This window comes from Podarcis bocagei (genome assembly GCF_964188305.1).
Source record: "Podarcis bocagei genome assembly, chromosome: 3".
NCBI lineage: Eukaryota > Metazoa > Chordata > Lepidosauria > Squamata > Lacertidae > Podarcis > Podarcis bocagei.
The window spans coordinates 10413929-10422888 of record NC_138127.1 but is presented as its reverse complement, the minus strand read 5'-3'; positions in this window follow the sequence as shown (position 1 = coordinate 10422888).

The window sequence follows — 8960 nt, the reverse complement described above, 5'->3', positions numbered from 1 at the left end:
GTTCCAAGATACAAGTCCCTACAAAGAACCATACTAATCTAGAGGATGGTGAAATGGAATAAATGTCAGATGAAGAAGCACAACCTAAAACACCAGTCCTTGTTATTATTTACATTTCAAGGTTTTCTTCAAATCAAGCTAGTCCCCCCGCCATTCCATATCCTATTAGGTGGTCACATATTGTTTTCCCCTTTTCAGCAAATGAGTTGGGACCAGTTTTATATTATCCATATGGTTTTAACCGTGGGATTTTCTTCAACACAGGAAATCTCTGTAGCCTGGCAAATTGCCCTGGGAACGGTTGATATGGACTCAGAATTTACAGTACTCATCAGGTGTCCACTTAGGGCATTTCTGTACAATTATATATATAAAAAAAGTGTTTCCTAACTGCATTTTATCCTTAGGGTGATCTTGCAAGCTCCAATCGCCTGCCAATAGCACAATATCCTGTCCCCACATAATGGAAAGGAATGTAACTTTCACTCTGTGTGTCTTTAAAACAGCAGACTTTTTCTCCCAGGAGAAGGGAGTTCTACAACTGTAGAACAGCCACATTCGTTCGTTCATTCGTTCGTTTGTTGGTTCATTCATTCATTCTTGCTTTACATTGCTAAACTACACAGGACACAGAAATGCATGAATTTGTTTTTGCTCACCAGGACAGTACTGGGATAGGGGAGTGCTGAGAGTATATGTTTTCCACATGCAAAACAAGTGGAAGACACACATGAAAGACAGGAGATTTGTGAGTTAGTCAAATATTCCAAATTTGCAGTTACCTGGCCAGTGATGTAGTGGGCAGGTGAGAATGAAGCAGAAAATATCAATAATGTTCTTTGTTGCTTTGGTCCTATATGTTCCTATGCTCTGCCTGAGATGCACAGAAATCTGATTTACAAAGTTCCACTGCAACCATTTAACTAACAGAGGTGGTGACACTCTGTGAGGATTCCTTGGGTTTTGGTTCCAATGGTGATTAATGGGATTTTAATCTTCTTGGCATGTGCACCATGTAGGAAAACGGGGGAAAGTGCTCAATATGTTTGGTTACCTTAAGAATTTCTACATCTGTTGGAGTCGTAAATGTTCCCCAGCTGACTTCAGCTCTGGAGGAATTCTCAGTTCTTTGCCCTCGCCAGCAGCTGTTGATGCAGAGAATGTTAGCTTGGGAGTCAAGTGCTTCATGAGATGAGCTCGGCATACAAAAAAAAATTTACACTTATGCAAAATGAATCCTGCTGGGAACATACCATGCAACTTTGCAGTTGTATAAGGTGGAGTGGCTACACTCATTGGATGTCTAATCTGAGCTACAAAACTGTATTACTGCCCAAAAATGGAAAACGAGCGAAGTCCCAACTAAAGAAGAACGGCAACTTAAGTTGACAGAATATGCACAACTCGCATACTTAACATGTAGAATAAGAGAAGAAGAAGAACATATGTTTAAATTAGATTGGAAAAGGTTTATTGAATATATGGGAAATAATTGTGTACAGCTGAAAATGCTGGCAGCATTAAGATAAATTCAAAAGTGTAAACAAGTTTTGATGGATACAATAATGGAATACTGAATGGTATAGTTTTTGTAAAATATGCAGGGATTTATGATATGTAAAATGAACCATGGAAGGGAAGTCATTGTTATCTTAAGGATATGAGTATTTTAAATTGTAAAACAGACTACTTAATAAAATTATATACAAAAAAAATACAAAACTGTATTACTTGTGTCTAACAATGCAATACATATGAGGGAGGGAAAACATACTGAGATGCACACAAGAATTTTTTACAAAATGAAATTTCACGGTTGAATTCTATCTCCATAGACGTGGCAATTCTACAACAGGATGCAGTCTACAACTCTGAAAATTAAGTGTTGGTAGCAATAAAGGTAATGGTAAAGGGACCCCTGACCATTAGGTCCAGTCGTGGCCGACTCTGGGGTTGCGGCGCTCATCTCGCTTTATTGGCTGGCGTACAGCTTCTGGGTCATATGGCCAGCATGACTAAGCCGCTTCTGGCGAACCAGAGCAGCGCACAGAAACCCCGTTTACCTTCCTGCCGGAGTGGTACCTATTTATCTACTTGCACTTTGACATGCTTTTGAACTGCTAGGTTGGCAGGAGCAGGGACCGAGCAATGGGAACTCACCCCGTTGCGGGGATTTGAACTGCTGACCTTCTGATCGGCAAGTCCTAGGCTCTGTGGTTTAACCCACAGCGCCACCCGCGTCCCTATTGGTAACAGTAGTAGACCTCAAAAGCAAATACCAGGTGCTCCCATGTTAAAGATACAAGTGGTGGAATGTAATGCTCTGTGAATGGAAGAAGCTTCCCTCTGCAGACCATTCATGGAATATTTTTTTTAAAAAAAACTTAGCACCACCCTTTGTGTTAATTTATTTTATTTTTATTTTTGCATTTCAAAATCTACTGGGTTGAACCTTCTGAAACGTCTGCTCATGAAATGGGTTTTCTCTGTCTCTTCCCTTCCTATTCCTGCCCATATCCCCATTTGAAATCCAAGTGTTCAAGGTTGGATCCTCTAGAATAGCATTGCATGTAGCACAGCTTGGCAAGGGGAGGGAGAGAGAGGTCAGAAATTGGGGGCTCATCCCTTGTGCAATGGTAGATGTTTTTCCGCTTGTGCAGAGCATTACTGCACCCAAGCCACAGTTGCTCACTTTCTGGAGCCAATGGTGGGAAAGTAGTGTGAAGAATGAGTGAATGAACTGCATTGCATAGACAACAGAAAACAACAGATTTCACCAGTGGAGATATTCTTTAATGGTTAAGTTTTATATTTGACTTGAAATTTGATTTTTATAATGTACCTCTGTCAGTCCTTTAGAATGATAGATGGGGGCACTGATTGGCAAGTCCAGTTGTCCTGTCAGCCAGATGATATCTATTCAATGAACCAGACAGAATTACCAGCACCTCTTGTCTCAGTCAGTCTGAGAGTTTCACACAGCGCTTCTCATTTGCTTGGAGGAAGTACGCTTTTCTGTTTTGGTCTTAAAAATAAAATCTCCTGTTCCATTCTGATGTTTTAGGAAAAGAAGATTCAAATAAAATATTTGAAGATCTGTGGGTTTTAAAATAAAAAATATTTGATCCAATAATACTTTTTTTAATCATCCACATTCAGGATTGTTGTCAGCAATCTTTTTCCCCAAGCCTAGATGCTATCTGGATGTTGTTTGCATTGCAGTTACACTTAAACAGTCAACTCTGTTCCACAACTGAAGAAAGTTATAGTACTTCCTTTTATTAAATATAGATGGGAATCCTATGTCTGTTTTAATCAGCCAAAACAAGAGTGCAGTTGAAGCACTGAGCCTCTTAGCATGAAAATTTCACCAATCTTCCGTGGGCAGACTCAAATGGAGCATGTTTTGTCATTGTTTTTATATAGGCCAACTAAATCTTCAAGTCAAAACATCATTACCTTTGAAGTGGTACCCACAGAGTGAATCTATCAGGACTATGTTTAGGCAGAGAAAGTTTTATAATTTCAAATGATTACTGTCTTTTTGCTATTGATCTTAGGCACGACCTATCAATGTTAAGCACTTTTATATCCTATTGATTCTTCTAATGTGAGAGCATTTATTCTTGTCTTTAATCAGTGAAACTGAGAAGTCTCCAGTCTTGATGAGATAGATCGGGCCCATTGTTGTGTACCTATAGTCCAGTCAAGAACAGAAACTAGAAATAGTTTGGAGGAGTGATGTCAAGAGCTTTTCCCCCTGGTTTGGTATCAACTTTGTCTCCTTGTGATGTTCAGCTGTATTACAAATCAAGTACCACTTCCCTGCATGGATGTAACCAAGGGTCCCATCCGTCCCCCCCATCACGTAAAACAACAGAAATACTTAACTGACCAATCACATCAGTTCTGCCCCCACCCAACAAAAGTCCTGCCCCCCAACAAAGTCACTCCCCCCCAAAAAAAAAATCCTGGCTACCCCCATGCTCCCCTGAGTTTCCTTAGCCCAGTTTTCTCTAGCTTCAAAGCAAAATCTGTCATCATTGAGCAGACCAGCTGCTCCAAACCAGCTGATTTGCAGGTAGTGCAAAAGTACTTGAATGTCAGTCAACCTCCTTCATCAAAAGTATTGGTTGCTCTGCAAACTACAAAGGCAGCTGCTTTGGAGGCGCATGAGCAGTAGCTCTTGACAAAACTCTCATTGCTTGCTGTGAATTAAGTGGCCTAGTAACTTAGGTAGCCTTTGGTTTAAGGAGTGACTTCTCTATTGATTATTTATTTTTATTTATTTATTTATTGGCAGGTACGAATGGAATGGCGCTTCTACTTTGGGTCCATGTCAGCTTTGCATGTGTTCCTTCAGAAGTCTGTTCAATCCCATTCCTGCAGTATGCTGTGGGTTGTTTGTTTGTTTGTTTTGCTTCTAAACTGTACAAAACTAGTATTTGAATATGTAAATTTTTAGCCCGTTTTGGTACATCTTCTGAGCGAAGAATTCTACCGCATCATTTGCTGATGGGGGAAATCTGAAGCTTAACATAGGTATTTTGTCTGTGAGGTATGAATTAGGTGGGCTTGCTTAAAAATGGAGGGCACTTTGTACACGTTTCTTAACGGGAGAACTGCATTACAAAATTCAGAGCCGTGCAAATTTTGAAGGGTAGCTGCATTTCAATTTACGTATTATTTCAGAAAGTGCAAATTGGCCCTTTTCCCTCCTCAGCATAATAACAACTTCCCTTGCACTAAACCATCTCTGACAGGTGTTTAACCAGCCTTTCCTCAAAAATTTCCAGAAAAGAAAGTATCACAACTTAGCATTTATTTATTTCCTAGCCTAAAGGTGTGTCCACTATATTAAAATGCTGTTGGTACTGTGCATTAGCACAGTAGGGTCAGAAGCAGCATCTACAACAACGAGGTGCCCTACTAGTAGTATCTGGAGTTCCTCATAAGCACATTTTTCATATTATTCTAGATGTAAAATATCTAGCCCCTACCAGAGGGACAGATGAAGACTGTGCTTTTCTGTCTCCAATTTCTGTAAGTCCTTTTTTGTTCATAAATGAGTTTTGTTCATAAATCGTAGAATGATCTCTTTCCCACCTACCTATCCCTTTTCCTTTTCTTCTTCAGGTGCATAGATATCTAAAGGACTACATGTTATAAAGCAATTCTTCCTGGCTTGCACTGAAATGCTTTGCTGGGCCTCAGTCTAGCTTCCATATGCATGTTGGAATCTTCAAAAAGGTCCTCAGTAAATCTTCAACGCTTACTGGGAGGAAATGTCCTCTGAGATAACTGGGACCCAGATGGTTTAAGGGTTTAAAGGTCAAAAGTAGCATCTTAAATTAGGTCCTGAAATTACTTGGCAGCCAATACAGTTGTCTTACGATAGCTGGTGTATAAGAATATCAGGTTGAGTTGATCAAAACCAGTGTGTCCCAAACCTCCACAAGAACATAGAATACACTTATAGGAATCTTGAATGCTTAGCCATTGTCTTTAGACAGACCTAGACTTACTTCAGCTTCAGTCCTAGATTATGAAGCAACCTCCAATAGTACATGAAACAACATTTTAGCCATCTGTCTGTCTTTCCATCTGCCTGAGGATCCACCATTACCACCACCTCCATCATCAACAGACTTGCCAGTAGATGTTTGCCCAGGACTTTAAAAATGTTAAGTCTTCTATAACCATGGTTCAAACTGCCCTTTTACGTGCAGAGAGGCATGCTGGTAAAATCTTTGTGCTTCACTGCAATGATACGTTGCAGACACATTACTTGAACATCACTGAGAGAAGTATCAGATTTGTTGAGGAACTTCCCCAACAGCTGGAAAGCTGAAATTTGGCTCACACATAGTCCAAGAAACCCTGATTAAGCAGTTCTGAAAACACGGCATTTTTATGTCTACAAGTTGAAATGCACAACAGTTTTTAGCTCATAATAACAGCTAGCCCTCCAACACGGAGCAAGTCAAGCCATACATGGGGCTGAATGCTGGGCTGCAGGAGTTCCAAAACAGCCTCGGATTGGGAGGAAAGAAATTTGCAGTGGCAGGCAGGAATGCAAGTCTGAAAACGGGACAACCCATACATGTCACTTAATGCAACAGTGTGACACTTCCCCCTTCACTTGCTTTAACAATCTTGGCACTGGGAGAGAAATAATTCCCAGGGAGAGCCAGGAATATATCTCAACTTGCAGAACACAAGCTGTGTGCCTCCATCGTACAGACAGATGACACAAAACAGGGAAATACCCACATGTGTTTGTTTGAAATAGACATCTAGTCCTGATTTCATTGTATAGCTCAGAATGAGTTTTTATGTATACTTGGATCTAACAATGTGTACGATCTGTCAATTTGCTAGCTTGGAAAGACCATCGCTAACAGGCTGCAAAGTTCCCCCCAAAGTGAGCTGGCTCTTGAAAACAATGGCTAAGAGCAGGGGTCAGCAAGGTTTACCTCGCCTGGACCAGTTCACTCCAGTGGAGATCCCTCTGTGGGCTGGATTGCGATTTCTAGCATCTGCGTCTCTGCAGACATGATTTCCGGCACAGTGGAAGCGAGTTGCCGTGCCGTGCTGTGCCGTGTCGATTTAGTGCAGTGTGCAGGGGCTCGCCGAGCGGGTGGCTCAGTTTGGGGGCAGCTTGTGGGCCAGTTAAATGACCCCCATGGGCCGCTTGTGGCCGACCGCTGGTTGTGGCCGACCACAGGTTGCCGACCCCTGGCTAAGAGCAACAAATCTCTACTGCTTCTTTAAACTTTTGCACAAGATTAAGCACATGAGATAGGAATTTAAGCCTAGCAGTGGGTTCAGCGGCTTGCTGTTTCCTAAAGGGAGGCACTGCATACTTCCTTTTCTTTCCTGACTGTTTCCTTTTTTCTTGCTCATCTCAGCCAATGCTGGACTTCAGCAGCAACAGCAGCAGTGTGGGTCACTGCTCTCCTCACCTGGACAGGGCGCTTCTAAATATCTTGTCCTTTGCACCTGAAACATTATTTGCATTGGTAAGTACTTGATTATTTACCTAAGTCAACCAGAGTGCATCTTGATTATCTCTACTGCTTCTTCCCCCTCCCTATCCATTTCACGCAGGTTGGGAAAGGGTCACATCGTCTGATCCAACTTTCTATTTACTTTATTAGCAGAAAAGGGAGAGGTTTATATACACACAATTAGAGCAAATAGAGTTGTTCCGCTGGATCCTGTTTCAGTAGCATTTAGTCACATATTATATTGCTTAGGAGGCACCTTAAAGGAAATCTTTTTTCCCTGTAGGAAAATTAATGGATTTCATGGAGACAGGGGTTGTTGTTTTTTACAGCAAACATACAAACACAACCATTGTTCTTTATTATTAATCATGAGCACAAAACACTTTAACATTCCTTTATGTCTGTGGGAGGGTGTGTGGAATACCTGCTAGTCCCATTTTACAGGTGGCAAGACGAGCCTGGAAGCAAATGAAATAATTAGGAGAATCCGGTGAGTCCACATTGAGGTGGCGTTGCTTATTTCATTTCGTTGAAGAACTGTAATCCTGTGTGAATGTTTAACTGTACAGGTGAATAGACCATTTATGTAAGCAGTTTTCTTTTTTAAAAAGCTTGCCACTGTCTAATAGTTCCAAGTGACTGTAAGCTAGTTCTGAGCAAGTCACCTGTTCAGATTCAAAACTAGTACTTGATTTGACATCCACTTCACACCTTGAGTGTACACCATATGTAGCCATGATTTACACGATCACATTTAAAGGACCCATGCATGTCTGTACAAACACAGAGAGCAATGACTGTGGTTGCCCAATACAAACTACAGCTGATATGAAATAGGACTAGGCTGATATGAAATAGGACTAGACTAGGACTAGAGCTCACTGGGTGATCTTAAGCCGTTCAGCCTCTCTCACTTTAACTTACTTTTGTAGGGTTCTTCTGAAGGTAAAAATGGGGGGGGGGAGAGTTACATATTCCATACCCTTCAGCCATCTTAATTCACTTGTAATCAAGTCAATAAACAAGGCCAGCCTTTTTATACTGTTTCATTCTGTTTACGTTTGTGTTTTATGGTGCGCTGTGCAAACGGTTGCTTTTTAAAACTGTCTTAAAATTTTGTGGTGTTTTGAATTTCAACTTTTAAAACTGGGTTTTCTATTGGTATCCTATGCCATGACTGCTGCTTTGCGAGATTCTCCTAAAAAGTAGAGTATAAATAAATGCTTGTGTAGAGTATAAATAAATGCTTGTGAGAGAAGTGAAGATTTTCATATACCGTAGTTTAGTCAGCATGTGTCCCAAACTATGAGGTGCTAGTTTTCTCAGGTCTTGCATCTGTGGTGCCATCGTGCCAAAGCATTGGGCCTAAACCATTATATATTACTACTACTACTTCTATTACTGTGTATCTGAAGAAGTGTGCATGCACACGAAAGCTCATACCAAGAACTAACTTAGTTGGTCTTTAAGGTGCTACTGGAAGGATTTTTTTTTATTTTGACTATGGCAGACCAACACGGCTACCTATCTGCTACTTCTACTACTATTCATGGAATTTCTACGCCACCCTTCATTCAAAGATAGTGCTTAATTTTTTAGAAAAGAAAATGCATGTCGGGTTTCAAAGTCCTTTAACCTCTTCTTTTTACCATTAGATTGTGTGGACAGGTGTGTGGGTTGAGGACAACACGAAATAATTGGGAGCCTGAGGCAAAAAATAACAATAGCCATCCAAATGGTACCCTGAGGAGGCAGGAGGGCAATACCAATGAAGGAATTGATATCTTCTAATAGTACCCTATTGCCTGAGGCTGGCCTGCTGTGATTTGAAGAGAGATAGGCACTCTGCAAATGCTCTGAAGCACTTTGGTTGATTATTACTTCACTTGTTTCTGGATTATTGTCTTACATTTCCAACTGATAGCAGCCACTGAACACAACTGCTGGGGT